This window comes from Amblyomma mixtum, chromosome 4 (assembly GCF_055824585.1).
Source record: "Amblyomma mixtum isolate Tamu chromosome 4, ASM5582458v1, whole genome shotgun sequence".
NCBI classification, from domain to species: domain Eukaryota; kingdom Metazoa; phylum Arthropoda; class Arachnida; order Ixodida; family Ixodidae; genus Amblyomma; species Amblyomma mixtum.
Genome location: NC_143015.1, coordinates 22,584,740 through 22,603,614, shown reverse-complemented (window position 1 = coordinate 22,603,614; position 18,875 = coordinate 22,584,740). Strand labels below are relative to the sequence as shown.

Below are 18,875 nucleotides of genomic sequence, written 5' to 3'. Positions count from 1 at the left end.
GGTTTTGCGCTGGGCGCCAACTGGGCGGCCGTGCTGACCTCCGGCCAGATGCTACACCTCTTCAGCGAGGGCGGCGCGCAGCAGGCAGTGCTGTGCGCACCCGGGGCTCCGGCAGCGTTGACAGGCGCGGCTGACCAGCTGGCACTCTTCTTTCGTGCTGCAGCAGAGCGCTCACAGGAGACGCTGAGTGCCAAAGCGTTCCGTGTCCAGTCTGGCGGTGCCACTGTTCGAGCGATCCTGACTACACCCGTGCCCCTACGTCGCCATCGCCGCTTCCAGTGCTCTGGGTTCACCAACAATGGCAACCTGCCCTATGCGGACTAAGCCGCAGCTGTGTTCATGCTAAGTAGCGGACCCTACTGGGTACAGGTGGCCGCTAGTGATAGATGGTGCCTGCTGCCCTCTGAAGTGCAGCGAGTGCATGTTGTGTGTGCATGGTTATTCATGCACTTGCGAAGCTCTGCGGGATGCAAAGAATATGCGACAGTCTGCAGACACACTATCATTGTGTGGTCATCGCTAGCAGACCTGAAAGAAGAAATCAGAAGATCATGGAAACTACTCGAGCAGTGTCATCAAACTGAATGACAAGCGAGGCTTTCCACATCTTGGAAAGAGTTCAAACAGCAGAAGCCTCTACAAGCATGACAAACTCGGACTTGGCCTTGGGGAAGACGGGAAGTGCTCAAGGAGTATGTCGCAGAAATGAAATTGCTCAAGAACCGCACAACAAGGCCAGCAAGTTTTTGGAACCTGTACTGAAGATTTATGAAGGCACTAAGAAGCAAAAAATGCCCCACATATCAAGGGAGCCAGAAAACGTAACACCGGGCGTAGCATTTATGCTGCTCTTCCTGGTGGTGTACGTTGGTTGTAGTAGCCTGTTCGGATTTGAACCTTGCTTTGCACCAACAACCTTGAGAGACTAGCGATCACATTACTAGCGAGCACTTGAAGGGACCCAGCAACGCTTTTCTGATATGCTTTAGATGAATTCTTCATGCCACGCAGATACCAAATCAAAAAGAGTTACTGGAATCGATGCACTAGAACGGGAGTTATTAAGGAATGAATTTTCAAAATATAAGCAAACAAAAAATTACCCTTAACTCAAATTTCCCTGCCTTCGCTTTACTGTTTCACTCGCACAATGACGACACACAGCGGGACCAATCGAAACAGCCTACACGAGTACGTCACTACAACGCCGTGGAAGATAGCGTCCCATGGTTTCCTGGTCGCTGCAACACATTTTCGCTGAAGATGACGGCCTCGTTTCCACGGTTACAAGCATGTGGGTGCTCGACTCGTGTAAACAAACAACAGCAACACGGAAGAAGATGCGAAGCGCCGAAGAATGAACTTCTCCAATTTTTCAGAGATGCAGCGTGCAATATTGAGACGGAGCGAAAGTCTCAGCCTTACTCCTTACGAGGATACACCCAGAAACAACCGAGACCGCTGCAGCCCACCTTCGAGGCCTCCGTGTGACAGCGGCGATCGTCCAACCACGTTGCCGCCACCGCCCGGGGATCCTTCGCAAGACGATGATGTGAAACGATCTGCTGCTTATGCCTCCTTCCTTTGCAATGAAATGAACGCTTGGTGAATATGTAATAGGTTTATCATTTCGATTCCGTATCGGACCATAGTACGGACGGATGGAAGTAGCGCTTGAAACTATGCTGTATGCTTTGCTGGACATGCCAGTTCTCGTACTCAGAAATGTTCCAATAGAACCATTGTGCCTATATTATGTTTGTTCTTAAATCTGACCATTAACATGAGTGGAGGAATATTGCTCACAGGTGTCGGTGCGGACACTGACGGCCTATGCCTTCGGTAACGGAGCGGCTCTGCTGTCGGGACCTCGTGCAGTGCGGAGCTCGGACGAATGACTGCATCTGTGAAGACGATTATTTTTTTACCCTCTGCTTGGATGCTGAGGTATTGCGTGTTGCATACGCTGACCTCACTGAGAGGGAACAAGAGCCAGATATGGAAATCCAAAAGTAAGTATCTTCTTTGCCACATTATCTGTCGCATCGACACTAGGGGTGGTTCGCGAGTTGTGTTCAGTACATTTCGAATTTTCTAGTTTGTAATGAGGCCTCGTAACGGTGAAAGTATGCCGTTATCCTAAGGAGCGACAAATGGTTGTCAACCGGCACGGATGCCTGGTGCAGCTGCCGGGCGGCGTGCACCTGCTCCTGTGGCACGGCTGGAGCTGCAGCCTTCCGGGCAGCAGCTGCGCACCGCTGCGCCGGGCGAGCGCTCCGTGCTGCTGGCCACGGAGTCGAGCGTGTTCTGCGTGCCCGCCGGATGGAGCGCCGACTTGCAGGGCGACGAGACGGTCGAGGGCTTTGCGCTGGGCGCCAACTGGGCGGCCGTGGTGACCTCCGGCCAGATGCTACACCTCTTCAGCGAGGGCGGCGCGTAGCAGGCAGTGCTGTGCGCACCCGGGGCTCCGGCAGCGTTGACAGGCGCGGCTGACCAGCTGGCACTCTTCTTTCGTGCTGCAGCAGATCGCTCACAGGAGACGCTGAGTGCCCAAGCATTCCGTGTCCAGTCTGGCGGTGCCACTGTTTGAGCGATCCTGACTACACCGTGCCCCTACGTCGCCATCGCCGCTTGCAGTGCTCTGGGTTCACCGACAATGGCAACCTGGCCTATGCGGACTCAGCCGGAGCTGTGTTCATTCTAAGGAGCGGACCCTACTGGGTACAGGTGGCCGCTAGTGATAGATGGTGCCTGCTGCCCTCTGAAGTGCGGCGAGTGCATGTTGTGTGTGCATGGTTATTCATGCACTTGAGAAGCTCTGCGGGATGCAAAGAATATGCGACAGTCTGCAGACATACTATCATTGTGTGGTCATCGCTAGCAGACCTGTAAGAAGAAATCACAAGATCATGGAAACTACTCGAGCAGTGTCATCAAACTGAATGACAAGCGAAGCTTTCCACATCTTGGAAAGAGTTCAAACAGCAGAAGCCTCTACAAGCATAACAAACTTGGACTTGGTCTTGGGGAAGACGGGAAGTGCTCAAGGAGTATGTCGCAGAAATGAAATTGCTCAAGAACCGCACAACAAGGCCAGCAAGTTTTTGGAACCTGTACTGAAGATTTATGAAGGCACTAAGAAGCAAAAAATGCCCCACATATTAAGGGAGCCAGAAAACGTAACACAGGGCTTAGCATTTATGCTGCTCTTCCTGGTGGTGTACGTTGGTTGTAGTAGCCTGTTCGGATTTGAACCTTGCTTTGCACCAACAACCTTGAGAGACTAGCGATCACATTACTAGCGAGCACTTGAAGGGACCCAGCCACGCTTTTCTGATATGCTTTAGATGAATTCTTCATGCCACGCAGATACCAAATCAAAAAGAATTACTGGAATCGATGCACTAGAACGGGAGTTATTAAGGAATGAATTTTCAAAATATAAGCAAACAAAAAATTACCCTTAACTCAATTTTCCCTGCCTTCGCTTTACTGTTTCACTCGCACAATGACGACACACAGCGGGACCAATCGAAACAGCCTACACGAGTACGTCACTACAACGCCGTGGAAGATAGCGTCCCATGGTTTCCTGGTCGCTGCAACACATTTTCGCTGAAGATGACGGCCTCGTTTCCACGGTTACAAGCATGTGGGTGCTCGACTCGTGTAAACAAACAATAGCAACACGGAAGAAGATGCGAAGCGCCGAAGAATGAACTTCTCCGATTTTTCAGAGATGCAGCGTGCAATTATTTATTTCCTCTATGGCTCCTTTGCATCAGTCCGATTCACCATATCCGCATCGCCACAAACCACAATGGGTTTTACCATTCACAAGAACTAGCTACGGTCGTCAAAGACTTAATTACCAACTACCGTATTTACAAAACCAGTTAATTGAAGCAGGCGTAAACCTCCGTGAAATCACCATCTCCTCTCTGCGTAGCATGATTGTTCATTTGGTTAAGTGCTAATACATCAACTCCTGTTTTATGAATTACTCTCCACCCTTTTTGTTATTTGATGACTCGTCTACTGTGCTGATACCCCTTTTTCGTTGCTGATACCCCCTTTTGATATCTGTGTGTTCTGTTCGGTTACAGACATTGCTTATATTGATGTTTTTGTTCATCTATGACGATGTTCAATTTAGTTCTTCGTTTTATGTTCTTAATGACTTGATGACTTGATGTTCAATTTAGTTCCTCGTTTTCTGTCACTGCCGTCTCAACAGGAGAGGAGAACTCCGTCAAGCGGATAGCCGCTTTTTTTCTCCCCTCCTCCATCAAATTGTATTTGATTCGGTGGAAATAAAGCATTATTATTATTATTATACTGAGACGGAGCAAAGGTCTGAGCCTTACTCGTTACGAGGATACACCCAGAAACAACCGAGACCGCTGCAGCCCACCTTCGAGCCCTCCGTGTGACAGCGGCGATCATCCAACCACGTTGCCGCTGCCACCGCCCGGGGATCCTTCGCAAGACGATGACGTCAAACGATCTGCTGCTTTTGCCTCCTTCCTTTGCAATGAAATGAACGCTTGGTGAATATGTAATAGGTTTATTATTTCGATTCCGTATCGGAGCATAGTACGGACGGATGGAAGTAGCGCTTGAAACTGCGCTGTATGCCTTGCTGGACATGCCAGTTCTCGTACCCAGAAATGTTCCAATAGAACCATTGTGCCTATATTATGTTTGTTCTTAAATCTGACCATTAACATAAGTGGAAGAATATTGCTTACAGGTGTCGGTGCGGACACTGACGGCCTATGCCATCAGTAACGGAGCGGCTCTGCTGTCAGGACCTCGTGCAGTGCGGAGCTCGGACGAATGACTGCATCTGTGAAGACGATTATTTTTTTACCCTCTGCTTGGATGCTGAGGTATTGCGTGTTGCATACGCTGACCTCACTGAGAGGGAACAAGAGCCAGATATGGAAATCCACAAGTAAGTATCTTCTGTGCCACATTACCTGTCGTATCGACACTAGCGGTGGTTCGCGAGTTGTGTTCAGCACATTTCGAATTTTCTAGTTTGTAATGAGGCCTCGTAACGGTGAAAGTTTGCCGTTATCCTGAGGAGCGACAAATGGTTGTCAACCGGCACAGATGCCTGGTGCAGCTGCCGGGCAGCAGCTGCGCTGGGCGAGCGCTCTGTGCTGCTGACCACAGAGTCGAGCGTGTTCTGCGTGCCCGCCGGATGGAGCGCCGACTTGCAGGGCGACGAGACGGTCGAGGGTTTTGCGCTGGGCGCCAACTGGGCGGCCGTGCTGACCTCCGGCCAGATGCTACACCTCTTTAGCGAGGGCGGCGCACAGCAGGCAGTGCTGTGCGCACCCGGGGCTCCGGCAGCGTTGACAGGCGCGGCTGACCAGCTGGCACTCTTCTTTCGTGCTGCAACAGAGCGCTCACAGGAGACGCTGAGTGCCCAAGCATTCCGTGTCCAGTCTGGCGGTGCCACTGTTTGAGCGATCCTGACTACACCCGTGCCCCTACGTCGCCATCACCGCTTCCAGTGCTCTGGGTTCACCAACAATGGCAACCTGCCCTATGCGGACTAAGCCGCAGCTGTGTTCATGCTAAGTAGCGGACCCTACTGGGTACAGGTGGCCGCTAGTGATAGATGGTGCCTGCTGCCCTCTGAAGTGCAGCGAGTGCATGTTGTGTGTGCATGGTTATTCATGCACTTGCGAAGCTCTGCGGGATGCAAAGAATATGCGACAGTCTGCAGACACACTATCATTGTGTGGTCATCGCTAGCAGACCTGAAAGAAGAAATCAGAAGATCATGGAAACTACTCGAGCAGTGTCATCAAACTGAATGACAAGCGAGGCTTTCCACATCTTGGAAAGAGTTCAAACAGCAGAAGCCTCTACAAGCATGACAAACTCGGACTTGGCCTTGGGGAAGACGGGAAGTGCTCAAGGAGTATGTCGCAGAAATGAAATTGCTCAAGAACTGCACAACAAGGCCAGCAAGTTTTTGGAACCTGTACTGAAGATTTATGAAGGCACTAGGAAACAAAAAATGCCCCACATATCAAGGGAGCCAGAAAACGTATCACCGGGCTTAGCATTTGTGCTGCTCTTCCTGCTGGTGTACGTTGGTTGTAGTAGCCTGTTCGGATTTGAACCTTGCTTTGCACCAACATCCTTGAGAGACTAGCGATCACATTACTAGCGAGCACTTGAAGGGACCCAGAAACGCTTTTTTGATATGCTTTAGATGAATCCTTCATGCCACGCATATACCAAGTCAAAAAGAATTACTGGAATCGATGCACTAGAACGGGAGTTATTAAGGAATGAATTTTCAAAATATAAGCAAACAAAAAATTGCCCTTAACTCAATTTTCCCTGCCTTCGCTTTACTGTTTCACTCGCACAATGACGACACACAGCGGGACCAATCGAAACAGCCTACACGAGTACGTCACTACAACGCCGTGGAAGATAGCGTCTCATGGTTTCCTGGTCGCTGCAACACATTTTCGCTGATGATGACGGCCTCGTTTCCACGGTTACAAGCATGTGGGTGCTCGACTCGTGTAAACAAACAACAGCAACACGGAAGAAGTTGTGAAGCGCCGAAGAATGACCTTCTCCGATTTGTCAGAGATGGAGCGTGCAATACTGAGACGGAGCAAAGGTCTGAGCCTTACTCCTTACGAGGATACACCCAGAAACAACCGAGACCGCTGCAGCCCACCTTCGAGCCCTCCGTGTGACACCGGCGATCGTCCAACCACGTTGCCGCCGCCGCCGCCGCCGCCCGGGGATCCTTCGCAAGACGATGATGTGAAACGATCTGCTGCTTATGCCTCCTTCCTTTGCAATGAAATGAACGCTTGGTGAATATGTAATAGGTTTATTATTTCGATTCCGTATCGGACCATAGTACGGACGGATGGAAGTAGCGCTTGAAACTGTGCTGTATGCTTTGCTGGACATGCCAGTTCTCGTACTCAGAAATGTTCCAATAGAACCATTGTGCCTATATTATGTTTGTTCTTAAATCTGACCATTAACATAAGTGGAAGAATATTGCTTACAGGTGTCGGTGCGGACACTGACGGCCTATGCCATCGGTAACGGAGCGGCTCTGCTGTCAGGACCTCGTGCAGTGCGGAGCTCGGACGAATGACTGCATCTGTGAAGACGATTATTTTTTTACCCTCTGCTTGGATGCTGAGGTATTGCGTGTTGCATACGCTGACCTCACTGAGAGGGAACAAGAGCCAGATATGGAAATCCACAAGTAAGTATCTTCTGTGCCACATTATCTGTCGTATCGACACTAGCGGTGGTTCGCGAGTTGTGTTCGGCACATTTCTAATTTCCTAGTTTGTAATGAGGCCTCGTAACAGTGAAAGTATGCCGTTATCCTGAGGAGCGACAAATGGTTGTCAACCGGCACGGATGCCTGGTGCAGCTGCCGGACAGCAGCTGCGCTGGGCGAGCGCTCTGTGCTGCTGACCACAGAGTCGAGCGTGTTCTGCGTGCCCACCGGATGGAGCGCCGACTTGCAGGGCGACTAGACGGTCGAGGGTTTTGCGCTGGGCGCCAACTGGGCGGCCGTGCTGACCTCCGGCCAGATGCTACACCTCTTCAGCGAGGGCGGCGCGCAGCAGGCAGTGCTGTGCGCACCCGGGGCTCCGGCAGCGTTGACAGGCGCGGCTGACCAGCTGGCACTCTTCTTTCGTGCTGCAGCAGAGCGCTCACAGGAGACGCTGAGTGCCAAAGCGTTCCGTGTCCAGTCTGGCGGTGCCACTGTTCGAGCGATCCTGACTACACCCGTGCCCCTACGTCGCCATCGCCGCTTCCAGTGCTCTGGGTTCACCAACAATGGCAACCTGCCCTATGCGGACTAAGCCGCAGCTGTGTTCATGCTAAGTAGCGGACCCTACTGGGTACAGGTGGCCGCTAGTGATAGATGGTGCCTGCTGCCCTCTGAAGTGCAGCGAGTGCATGTTGTGTGTGCATGGTTATTCATGCACTTGCGAAGCTCTGCGGGATGCAAAGAATATGCGACAGTCTGCAGACACACTATCATTGTGTGGTCATCGCTAGCAGACCTGAAAGAAGAAATCAGAAGATCATGGAAACTACTCGAGCAGTGTCATCAAACTGAATGACAAGCGAGGCTTTCCACATCTTGGAAAGAGTTCAAACAGCAGAAGCCTCTACAAGCATGACAAACTCGGACTTGGCCTTGGGGAAGACGGGAAGTGCTCAAGGAGTATGTCGCAGAAATGAAATTGCTCAAGAACCGCACAACAAGGCCAGCAAGTTTTTGGAACCTGTACTGAAGATTTATGAAGGCACTAAGAAGCAAAAAATGCCCCACATATCAAGGGAGCCAGAAAACGTAACACCGGGCGTAGCATTTATGCTGCTCTTCCTGGTGGTGTACGTTGGTTGTAGTAGCCTGTTCGGATTTGAACCTTGCTTTGCACCAACAACCTTGAGAGACTAGCGATCACATTACTAGCGAGCACTTGAAGGGACCCAGCAACGCTTTTCTGATATGCTTTAGATGAATTCTTCATGCCACGCAGATACCAAATCAAAAAGAGTTACTGGAATCGATGCACTAGAACGGGAGTTATTAAGGAATGAATTTTCAAAATATAAGCAAACAAAAAATTACCCTTAACTCAATTTTCCCTGCCTTCGCTTTACTGTTTCACTCGCACAATGACGACACACAGCGGGACCAATCGAAACAGCCTACACGAGTACGTCACTACAACGCCATGGAAGATAGCGTCCCATGGTTTCCTGGTCGCTGCAACACATTTTCGCTGAAGATGACGGCCTCGTTTCCACGGTTACAAGCATGTGGGTGCTCGACTCGTGTAAACAAACAATAGCAACACGGAAGAAGATGCGAAGCGCCGAAGAATGAACTTCTCCGATTTTTCAGAGATGCAGCATGCAATTATTTATTTCCTCTATGGCTCCTTTGCATCAGTCCGATTGACCATATCCACATCGCCACAAACCACAATGGGTTTTACCATTCACAAGAACTAGCTACGGTCGTCAAAGACTTAATTACCAACTACCGTATTTACAAAACCAGTTAATTGAAGCAGGCGTAAACCTCCGTGAAATCACCATCTCCTCTCTGCGTAGCATGATTGTTCATTTGGTTAAGTGCTAATACATCAACTCCTGTTTTATGAATTACTCTCCACCCTTTTTGTTATTTGATGACTGGTCGTCTACTGTGCTGATACCCCTTTTTCGTTGCTGATACCCCCTTTTGATTTCTGTGTATTCTGTTCGGTTACAGACATTGCTTATATTGATGTTTTTGTTCATCTATGACTTGATGTTCAATTTAGTTCTTCGTTTTATGTTCTTAATGACTTGATGACTTGATGTTCAATTTAGTTCCTCGTTTTCTGTCACTGCCGTCTCAACAGGAGAGGAGAACTCCGTCAAGCGGATAGCCGCTTTTTTCCTCCCCTCCTCCATCAAATTGTATTTGATTTGGTGGAAATAAAGCATTATTATTATTATTATTATACTGAGACGGAGCAAAGGTCTGAGCCTTACTCCTTACGAGGATACACCCAGAAACAACCGAGACCGCTGCAGCCCACCTTCGAGCCCTCCGTGTGACAGCAGCGATCATCCAACCACGTTGCCGCTGCCACCGCCCGGGGATCCTTCGCAAGACGATGACGTCAAACGATCTGCTGCTTTTGCCTCCTTCCTTTGCAATGAAATGAACGCTTGGTGAATATGTAATATGTTTATTATTTCGATTCCGTATCGGACCATAGTACGGACGGATGGAAGTAGCGCTTGAAACGCTGCTGTATGCCTTGCTGGACATGCCAGTTCTCGTACTCAGAAATGTTCCAATAGAACCATTGTGCCTATATTATGTTTGTTCTTAAATCTGACCATTAACATAAGTGGAAGAATATTGCTTACAGGTGTCGGTGCGGACACTGACGGCCTATGCCATCGGTAACGGAGCGGCTCTGCTGTCGGGACCTCGTGCAGTGCGGAGCTCGGACGAATGACTGCATCTGTGAAGACGATTATTTTTTTACCCTCTGCTTGGATGCTGAGGTATTGCGTGTTGCATACGCTGACCTCACTGAGAGGGAACAAGAGCCAGATATGGAAATCCACAAGTAAGTATCTTCTGTGCCACATTACCTGTCGTATCGACACTAGCGGTGGTTCGCGAGTTGTGTTCAGCACATTTCGAATTTTCTAGTTTGTAATGAGGCCTCGTAACGGTGAAAGTTTGCCGTTATCCTGAGGAGCGACAAATGGTTGTCAACCGGCACGGATGCCTGGTGCAGCTGCCGGGCAGCAGCTGCGCTGGGCGAGCGCTCTGTGCTGCTGACCACAGAGTCGAGCGTGTTCTGCGTGCCCGCCGGATGGAGCGCCGACTTGCAGGGCGACGAGACGGTCGAGGGTTTTGCGCTGGGCGCCAACTGGGCGGCCGTGCTGACCTCCGGCCAGATGCTACACCTCTTTAGCGAGGGCGGCGCGCAGCAGGCAGTGCTGTGCGCACCCGGGGCTCCGGCAGCGTTGACAGGCGCGGCTGACCAGCTGGCACTCTTTATTCGTGCTGCAGCAGATCGCTCACAGGAGACGCTGAGTGCCCAAGCATTCCGTGTCCAGTCTGGCGGTGCCACTGTTCGAGCGATCCTGACTACACCGTGCCCCTACGTCGCCATCGCCGCTTCCAGTGCTCTGGGTTCACCGACAATGGCAACCTGGCCTATGCGGACTCAGCCGGAGCTGTGTTCATTCTAAGGAGCGGACCCTACTGGGTACAGGTGGCCGCTAGTGATAGATGGTGCCTGCTGCCCTCTGAAGTGCAGCGAGTGCATGTTGTGTGTGCATGGTTATTCATGCACTTGCGAAGCTCTGCGGGATGCAAAGAATATGCGACAGTCTGCAGACAGACTATCATTGTGTGGTCATCGCTAGCAGACCTGTAAGAAGAAATCACAAGATCATGGAAACTACTCGAGCAGTGTCATCAAACTGAATGACAAGCGAAGCTTTCCACATCTTGGAAAGAGTTCAAACAGCAGAAGCCTCTACAAGCATGACAAACTCGGACTTGGCCTTGGGGAAGACGGGAAGTGCTCAAGGAGTATGTCGCAGAAATGAAATTGCTCAAGAACCGCACAACAAGGCCAGCAAGTTTTTGGAACCTGTACTGAAGATTTATGAAGGCACTAAGAAGCAAAAAATGCCCCACATATCAAGGGAGCCAGAAAACGTAACACCGGGCGCAGCATTTATGCTGCTCTTCCTGGTGGTGTACGTTGGTTGTAGTAGCCTGTTCGGATTTGAACCTTGCTTTGCACCAACAACCTTGAGAGACTAGCGATCACATTACTAGCGAGCACTTGAAGGGACCCAGCAACGCTTTTCTGATATGCTTTAGATGAATCCTTCATGCCACGCATATACCAAGTCAAAAAGAATTACTGGAATCGATGCACTAGAACGGGAGTTATTAAGGAATGAATTTTCAAAATATAAGCAAACAAAAAATTGCCCTTAACTCGTTTTCCCTGTCTTCGCTTTACTGTTTCACTCGCACAATGACGACACACAGCGGACCAATCGAAACAGCCTACACGAGTACGTCAATACAACGCCGTGGAAGATAGCGTCCCATGGTTTCCTGGTCGCTGCAACACATTTTAGCTGATGATGACGGCCTCGTTTCCACGGTTACAAGCATGTGGGTGCTCGACTCGCGTAAACAAACAACAGCCACACGGAAGAAGTTGTGAAGCGCCGAAAAATGACCTTCTCCAATTTTTCAGAGATGCAGCGTGCAATATTGAGACGGAGCGAAAGTCTCAGCCTTACTCCTTACGAGGATACACCCAGAAACAACCGAGACCGCTGCAGCCCACCTTCGAGGCCTCCGTGTGACAGCGGCGATCGTCCAACCACGTTGCCGCCACCGCCCGGGGATCCTTCGCAAGACGATGATGTGAAACTATCTGCTGCTTATGCCTCCTTCCTTTGCAATGAAATGAACGCTTGGTGAATATGTAATAGGTTTATTATTTCGATTCCGTATCGGACCATAGTACGGACGGATGGAAGTAGCGCTTGAAACTATGCTGTATGCTTTGCTGGACATGCCAGTTCTCGTACTCAGAAATGTTCCAATAGAACCATTGTGCCTATATTATGTTTGTTCTTAAATCTGGCCATTAACATGAGTGGAGGAATATTGCTTACAGGTGTCGGTGCGGACACTGACGGCCTATGCCTTCGGTAACGGAGCGGCTCTGCTGTCGGGACCTCGTGCAGTGCGGAGCTCGGACGAATGACTGCATCTGTGAAGATGATTATTTTTTTACCCTCTGCTTGGATGCTGAGGTATTGCGTGTTGCATACGCTTACCTCACTGAGAGGGAACAAGAGCCAGATATGGAAATCCAAAAGTAAGTATCTTCTTTGCCACATTATCTGTCGCATCGACACTAGCGGTGGTTCGCGAGTTGTGTTCAGTACATTTCGAATTTTCTAGTTTGTAATGAGGCCTCGTAACGGTGGAAGTATGCCGTTATCCTAAGGAGCGACAAATGGTTGTCAACCGGCACGGATGCCTGGTGCAGCTGCCGGGCGGCGTGCACCTGCTCCTGTGGCACGGCTGGAGCTGCAGCTTTCCGGGCAGCAGCTGCGCACCGCTGCGCCGGGCGAGCGCTCCGTGCTGCTGGCCACGGAGTCGAGCGTGTTCTGCGTGCCCGCCGGATGGAGCGCCGACTTGCAGGGCGATGAGACGGTCAAGGGCTTTGCGCTGGGCGCCAACTGAGCGGCCGTGCTGACCTCCGGCCAGATGCTACACCTCTTCAGCGAGGGCGGCGCGCAGCAGGCAGTGCTGTGCGCACCCGGGGCTCCGGCAGCGTTGACAGGCGCGGCTGACCAGCTGGCACTCTTTATTCGTGCTGCAGCAGATCGCTCACAGGAGACGCTGAGTGCCCAAGCATTCCGTGTCCAGTCTGGCGGTGCCACTGTTCGAGCGATCCTGACTACACCGTGCCCCTACGTCGCCATCGCCGCTTCCAGTGCTCTGGGTTCACCGACAATGGCAACCTGGCCTATGCGGACTCAGCCGGAGCTGTGTTCATTCTAAGGAGCGGACCCTACTGGGTACAGGTGGCCGCTAGTGATAGATGGTGCCTGCTGCCCTCTGAAGTGCAGCGAGCGCATGTTGTGTGTGCATGGTTATTCATGCACTTGCGAAGCTCTGCGGGATGCAAAGAATATGCGACAGTCTGCAGACAGACTATCATTGTGTGGTCATCGCTAGCAGACCTGTAAGAAGAAATCACAAGATCATGGAAACTACTCGAGCAGTGTCATCAAACTGAATGACAAGCGAAGCTTTCCACATCTTGGAAAGAGTTCAAACAGCAGAAGCCTCTACAAGCATGACAAACTCGGACTTTGTCTTGGGGAAGACGGGAAGTGCTAAAGGAGTATGTCGCAGAAATGAAATTGCTCAAGAACCGCACAACAAGGCCAGCAAGTTTTTGGAACCTGTACTGAAGATTTATGAAGGCACTAAGAAGCAAAAAATGCCCCACATATCAAGGGAGCCAGAAAACGTAACACCGGGCTTAGCATTTATGCTGCTCTTCCTGGTGGTGTACGTTGGTTGTAGTAGCCTGTTCGGATTTGAACCTTGCATTGCACCAACAACCTTGAGAGAGTAGCGATCACATTACTAGCGAGCACTTGAAGGGACCCAGCAACGCTTTTCTGATATGCTTTAGATGAATTCTTCATGCCACGCAGATACCAAATCAAAAAGAATTACAGGAATCGATGCACTAGAACGGGAGTTATTAAGGAATGAATTTTCAAAATATAAGCAAACAAAAAATTACCCTTAACTCAATTTTCCCTGCCTTCGCTTTACTGTTTCACTCGCACAATGACGACACACAGCGGGACCAATCGAAACAGCCTACACGACTACGTCACTACAACGCCGTGGAAGATTGCGTCTCATGGTTTCCTGGTCGCTGCAACACATTTTCGCTGATGATCACGGCCTCGTTTCCACGGTTACAAGCATGTGGGTGCTCGACTCGCGTAAACAAACAACAGCAACACGGAAGAATTTGTTAAGCGCCGAAGAATGACCTTCTCCGATTTGTCAGAGTTGGAGCTTGCAATACTGAGACGGAGCAAAGGTCTGAGCCTTACTCCTTACGAGGATACACCCAGAAACAACCGAGACCGCTGCAGCCCACCTTCGAGCCCTCCGTGTGACACCGGCGATCGTCCAACCACGTTGCCGCCGCCGCCGCCCGGGGATCCTTCGCAAGACGATGATGTGAAACGATCTGCTGCTTATGCCTCCTTCCTTTGCAATGAAATGAACGCTTGGTGAATATGTAATATGTTTATTATTTCGATTCCGTATCGGACCATAGTACGGTTGGATGGAAGTAGCGCTTGAAACTGTGCTGTATGCTTTGCTGGACATGCCAGTTCTCGTACTCAGAAATGTTCCAATAGAACTATTGTGCCTATATTATGTTTGTTCTTAAATCTGACCATTAACATGAGTGGAGAAATATTGCTTACAGGTGTCGGTGCGGACACTGACGGCCTATGCCATCGGTAACGGAGCGGCTCTGCTGTCGGGACCTCGTGCAGTGCGGAGCTCGGACGAATGACTGCATCTGTGAAGACGATTATTTTTTTACCTTCTGCTTGGATGCTGAGGTATTGCGTGTTGCATACGCTGACCTGACTGAGAGGGAACAAGAGCCAGATATGGAAATCCACAAGTAAGTATCTTCTGTGCCACATTATCTGTCGTATCGACACTAGCGGTGGTTCGCAAGTTGTGTTCAGCACATTTCAAATTTTCTAGTTTGTAATGAGGCCTTGTAACGGTGAAAGTATGCCGTTATCCTGAGGAGCGACAAATGGTTGTCAACCAGCACGGATGCCTGGTGCAGCTGCCGGGCGGCGTGCACCTGCTCCTGTGGCACAGCTGGAGCTGCAGCCTTCCGGGCAGCAGCTGCGCTGGGCGAGCGCTCTGTGCTGCTGGCCACGGAGTCGAGCGTGTTCTGCGTGCCCGCCGGATGGAGCGCCGACTTGCATGGCGACGAGACGGTCGAGGGTTTTGCGCTGGGCGCCAACTGGGCGGCCGTGCTGACCCCCGGCCAGATGCTACACCTCTTCAGCGAGGGCGGCGCGCAGCAGGCAGTGCTGTGCGCACCCGGGGCTCCGGAAGCGTTGACAGGCACGGCTGACCAGCTGGCACTCTTCTTTCGTGCTGCAGCCGAGCGCTCACAGGAGACGCTGAGTGCCCAAGCATTCCGTGTCCAGTCTGGCGGTGCCACTGTTCGAGCGATCCTGACTACACCCGTGCCCCTCGGTCGCCATCGCCGCTTCCAGTGCTCTGGGTTCACCAACAATGGCAACCTGCCCTATGCGGACTAAGCCGCAGCTGTGTTCATTCTAAGTAGCGGACCCTACTGGGTACAGGTGGCCGCTAGTGATAGATGGTGCCTGCTGCCCTCTGAAGTGCAGCGAGTGCATGTTGTATGTGCATGGTTATTCATGCACTTGCAAAGCTCTGCGGGATGCAAAGAATATGCGACAGTCTGCAGACACACTATCATTGTGTGGTCATCGCTAGCAGACCTGAAAGAAGAAATCAGAAGATCATGGAAACTACTCGAGCAGTGTCATCAAACTGAATGACAAGCGAGGCTTTCCACATCTTGGAAAGAGTTCAAACAGCAGAAGCCTCTACAAGCATGACAAACTCGGACTTGGCCTTGGGGAAGACGGGAAGTGCTCAAGGAGTATGTCGCAGAAATGAAATTGCTCAAGAACCGCACAACAAGGCCAGCAAGTTTTTGGAACCTGTACTGAAGATTTACGAAGGCACTAAGAAGCAAAAAATGCCCCACATATCAAGGGAGCCAGAAAACGTAACACCGGGCGTAGCATTTATGCTGCTCTTCCTGGTGGTGTACGTTGGTTGTAGTAGCCTGTTCGGATTTGAACCTTGCTTTGCACCAACAACCTTGAGAGACTAGCGATCACATTACTACCGAGCACTTGAAGGGACCCAGCAACGCTTTTCTGATATGCTTTAGATGAATTCTTCATGCCACGCAGATACCAAATCAAAAAGAGTTACTGGAATCGATGCACTAGAACGGGAGTTATTAAGGAATGAATTTTCAAAATATAAGCAAACAAAAAATTACCCTTAACTCAATTTTCCCTGCCTTCGCTTTACTGTTTCACTCGCACAATGACGACACACAGCGGGACCAATCGAAACAGCCTACACGAGTACGTCACTACAACGCCATGGAAGATAGCGTCCCATGGTTTCCTGGTCGCTGCAACACATTTTCACTGAAGATGACGGCCTCGTTTCCACGGTTACAAGCATGTGGGTGCTCGACTCGTGTAAACAAACAATAGCAACACGGAAGAAGATGCGAAGCGCCGAAGAATGAACTTCTCCGATTTTTCAGAGATGCAGCATGCAATTATTTATTTCCTCTATGGCTCCTTTGCATCAGTCCGATTGACCATATCCACATCGCCACAAACCACAATGGGTTTACCATTCACAAGAACTAGCTACGGTCGTCAAAGACTTAATTACCAACTACCGTATTTACAAAACCAGTTAATTGAAGCAGGCGTAAACCTCCGTGAAATCACCATCTCCTCTCTGCGTAGCATGATTGTTCATTTGGTTAAGTGCTAATACATCAACTCCTGTTTTATGAATTACTCTCCACCCTTTTTGTTATTTGATGACTGGTCGTCTACTGTGCTGATACCCCTTTTTCGTTGCTGATACCCCCTTTTGATTTCTGTGTATTCTGTTCGGTTACAGACATTGCTTATATTGATGTTTTTGTTCATCTATGACTTGATGTTCAATTTAGTTCTTCGTTTTATGTTCTTAATGACTTGATGACTTGATGTTCAATTTAGTTCCTCGTTTTCTGTCACTGCCGTCTCAACAGGAGAGGAGAACTCCGTCAAGCGGATAGCCGCTTTTTTCCTCCCCTCCTCCATCAAATTGTATTTGATTTGGTGGAAATAAAGCATTATTATTATTATTATTATACTGAGACGGAGCAAAGGTCTGAGCCTTACTCCTTACGAGGATACACCCAGAAACAACCGAGACCGCTGCAGCCCACCTTCGAGCCCTCCGTGTGACAGCGGCGATCATCCAACCACGTTGCCGCTGCCACCGCCCGGGGATCCTTCGCAAGACGATGACGTCAAACGATCTGCTGCTTTTGCCTCCTTCCTTTGCAATGAAATGAACGCTTGGTGAATATGTAATAGGTTTATTATTTCGATTCCATATCGGACCATAGTACGGACGGATGGAAGTAGCGCTTGAAACGCTGCTGTATGCCTTGCTGGACATGCCAGTTCTCGTACTCAGAAATGTTCCAATAGAACCATTGTGCCTATATTATGTTTGTTCTTAAATCTGACCATTAACATAAGTGGAAGAATATTGCTTACAGGTGTCGGTGCGGACACTGACGGCCTATGCCATCGGTAACGGAGCGGCTCTGCTGTCAGGACCTCGTGCAGTGCGGAGCTCGGACGAATGACTGCATCTGTGAAGACGATTATTTTTTTACCCTCTGCTTGGATGCTGAGGTATTGCGTGTTGCATACGCTGACCTCACTGAGAGGGAACAAGAGCCAGATATGGAAATCCACAAGTAAGTATCTTCTGTGCCACATTACCTGTCGTATCGACACTAGCGGTGGTTCGCGAATTGTGTTCAGCACATTTCGAATTTTCTAGTTTGTAATGAGGCCTCGTAACGGTGAAAGTTTGCCGTTATCCTGAGGAGCGACAAATGGTTGTCAACCGGCACGGATGCCTGGTGCAGCTGCCGGGCAGCAGCTGAGCTGGGCGAGCGCTCTGTGCTGCTGACCACAGAGTCGAGCGTGTTCTGCGTGCCCACCGGATGGAGCGCCGACTTGCAGGGCGACTAGACGGTCGAGGGTTTTGCGCTGGGCGCCAACTGGGCGGCCGTGCTGACCTCCGGCCAGATGCTACACCTCTTCACCGAGGGCGGCGCGCAGCAGGCAGTGCTGTGCGCACCCGGGGCTCCGGCAGCGTTGACAGGCGCGGCTGACCAGCTGGCACTCTTCTTTCGTGCTGCAGCAGAGCGCTCACAGGAGACGCTGAGTGCCAAAGCATTCCGTGTCCAGTCTGGCGGTGCCACTGTTCGAGCGATCCTGACTACACCCGTGCCCCTACGTCGCCATCGCCGCTTCCAGTGCTCTGGGTTCACCAACAATGGCAACCTGCCCTATGCGGACTAAGCCGCAGCTGTGTTCATGCTAAGTAGCGGACCCTACTGGGTACAGGTGGCCGCTAGTGATAGATGGTGCCTGCTGCCCTCTGAAGTGCAGCGAGTGCATGTTGTGTGTGCATGGTTATTCATGCACTTGCGAAGCTCTGCGGGATGCAAAGAATATGCGACAGTCTGCAGACACACTATCATTGTGTGGTCATCGCTAGCAGACCTGAAAGAAGAAATCAGAAGATCATGGAAACTACTCGAGCAGTGTCATCAAACTGAATGACAAGCGAGGCTTTCCACATCTTGGAAAGAGTTCAAACAGCAGAAGCCTCTACAAGCATGACAAACTCGGACTTGGCCTTGGGGAAGACGGGAAGTGCTCAAGGAGTATGTCGCAGAAATGAAATTGCTCAAGAACCGCACAACAAGGCCAGCAAGTTTTTGGAACCTGTACTGAAGATTTATGAAGGCACTAAGAAGCAAAAAATGCCCCACATATCAAGGGAGCCAGAAAAC

The 18,875-nt window shown here is 50.5% G+C and overlaps 1 protein-coding gene and 1 pseudogene across 1 annotated transcript in view; both read left to right on the top strand.

The window, feature by feature from the left end:
* Positions 1-18,875, top strand: part of LOC149345859 (uncharacterized) — a 91,127-nt gene that overhangs the window by 63,644 nt on the left and 8,608 nt on the right. The window lies entirely within an intron of this gene.
* LOC149345860 (uncharacterized) lies at positions 645-5,477 on the top strand (annotated as a pseudogene).